Genomic DNA, 2,638 nt, shown 5'->3' on the forward strand with positions numbered 1-2,638 from the left:
GAGAAAATGACATACGCTGAGGTCGAACATGCAATTAAAGATATTCCGATTCTTAATACGGGTCAACTTCAACTGGAAATGCTGTTGTAAACTTTGCTAACGAAAAGATCAGAGAGGAAGCAACAAACAAGATTCAGATAATGGTTGCCAATACCGAGACGAGAAAAATTTGAAAATTAAAACCAAAATTGTAACAGTTTACAATCCTCCGGGAGCAAATACTAGTGCGAGTGCTTCGACAGTGACGATTTAACAATGAACGAGCAATATATGGTGTGAAATGTTCAACGCTTTTAAACAAACACGATAAAATGACTGTGGAGGTCCTGTAGAGATTAGGGTTCCCCTGCTGTATGGGACCAGATAAACAGCCCTGAAAATTAATTAAGTAAAGTAAAGTTTCCACAAGCTATGAAGGCAAATGCGAGACCTAGTTTTCTGAGGACAAATTTTACAAGACCGAGTTTTTTCATTTTTCTTTTAGGATAATCCTTTAATATTTTTGTATGCTTAATTTAAATATCATGTCTCCACCAGTCTTAAATAAACAATTATCTATTTTGTATGCCTTTCTCAAACTCTATTAGAGCATACAATAATTTTTTCTACCATTTCAGAAGTGCATATCCAATGTGATTTTAAGATCAACATTTCTAACACCAAGTTTGTATAGAATTTTCTAAGACCGAGTTTTCTTAGTACTTTTGAAGATGGATGCTTGCGGAGGGAATAAGGAAGGCTTGGGAGAAACCTGTTAAGGGGAAAACATGAAGAGGGAGGCAGAGAATTACATGGTGAGACAAGGTGAAGAATGATAATGAGAGAAGAGGTCTCGTGGAAGACGATGCTTTTGATAGAAGGCATTGGAGAGGGTGCATCAGGCAACCGACCCCTTAATGTAGGGATAACGGTGGGAAAGAAGATATATATTTATATATATTAAGGCTTTGAAGAAGTTGAAGACTTTCTTGTTTTCTAATTGCTATGATACTGTAGATTTGACAATTATCGTTAATTGCTCTGTGTGATACTCTTAAGGGTTCGGCCACACCGAATGCGGCAATTGTGGAAGTTACAGCAAAAAGCTTCCCTTGGCAATTTGAAACATAAGGCATCATATACATATGGCCATACCAAGTGAGCAGGAAGCCCCTATCCTCTGCCGCTGCGAAGTGGGAGTTGATGAATGGAGAAGTATTGAATTAAAAGCTCAAGATAGAGACGACTGGCGGAATCTAATCGAGGCCCTTTGTGTCAATAGGCGTAGGAGGAGATGATGATGATGTTTTCATATATACATATGGGTGATACTTCTTTAATTAATTATTGAATTCGAAGCTTTGTAATTGAATAATTAAAAAAACTTTAATTTCTTAAGTTAAACATTCTTTACTAGAATAATTAATTTATTGTCAATATACTCCCAGGTAAGAACATGGGTATGGATACACTGTGATGTGCTTGACTCGACTGACTAAAGTAACTAGAGTGCAGAGTAAAAATGATTACACTTGAAAGAAAATACAAAAGTATCCTTATAAAAAATAGAGTGCTAATCCAAGAGACTTTCTTTCTAAAGATCTTGACGGTCAGATAAGACAATTTTGCCCCTTCAAAGACAGTCAGGGTTCCTGCAAGGACAGCAGGGCTTCAGCTGGTCACCTACTTCAGGTTAGTTCCCCTCTGGCATCACAAGCTAGAGGGCGCTCGTTTCCCTCCAACTTATCTGGTTACAGGGAATTCTGATTTCTCTCCAACATCACTGGTTAGAAGAAGTTTGTCCCTCAGACATCATTGGTTAAAAGGCGGCCAATGGGTACCTCATATCTGAAGTTGGGTGTGTCCATGGAAGCATCAGGAGAGAGCCTGACCCTGCAATGGGAGAAGGGTCATATCAATGGTCAACTATGACATTTAAACTATTAAGGTAGGGCAGGCAGAGAACAAATAATTGCTTACGGCCCTCTTTTATACTCCAGGTTTCCAGGTGTGGTCCCGCCCCATCCCTCAAAATAGCTGCTCATCTGTGATCATGTGTCACCACTCCTAGGGAGCAACAGTCATTCAAAAGGAATTCAACTTCCACGAATAGGGCCGGATGTTTTATCTTTTGAAATGCCTACCGCTTCAAAATTTATCAACATATTGTCTCCTGTTCAGTCTCTCTCTCGTCTATCTCTAAAACTAATTCATTTCATCACGATAGCAACCTATTTCATTTGTCTCTCTATCTCTTAATTGATGACTTAAACCTATGATATAATTCATTACGTTCATCTACTAACTCATTCATTATGGTTACCTATGATTAAACTAATTTTTTGATATATGTATATATATATATATATATATACATACAAATATATATATATATATATATATATGTATATATATATATATATATATATATAGTCAGGAAGACTACTTGACGTATTTGAAAGAATTCAGACAGAGAATGCAGGAAGAGGAGTAGGAAAATGAAGGAAATGCCAAGATAGAGATAAATGAATATCCCGAAAAGAGAAGAGCTTAATAAAGTGCTGATCAGTTTACGACCGGGAAGATTTGAAATAAAAACAAATTCTAAAAAAAAAAAAAAAAAAAAAAAAAAAAAAAAAAAAAAAAAAAAATTACGAAA

General features: G+C 36.3%; 1 pseudogene; it reads right to left on the minus strand.

Annotated features, from left to right (window-relative positions):
* The window catches only part of LOC137633081 (piggyBac transposable element-derived protein 2-like), a 41,276-nt pseudogene extending 38,983 nt beyond the window's left edge, over positions 1–2,293 (minus strand).
* Between the last annotated feature and the right edge of the window lie 345 nt (positions 2,294–2,638).

This window comes from Palaemon carinicauda, chromosome 42 (genome assembly GCF_036898095.1).
Source record: "Palaemon carinicauda isolate YSFRI2023 chromosome 42, ASM3689809v2, whole genome shotgun sequence".
Lineage (NCBI taxonomy): Eukaryota > Metazoa > Arthropoda > Malacostraca > Decapoda > Palaemonidae > Palaemon > Palaemon carinicauda.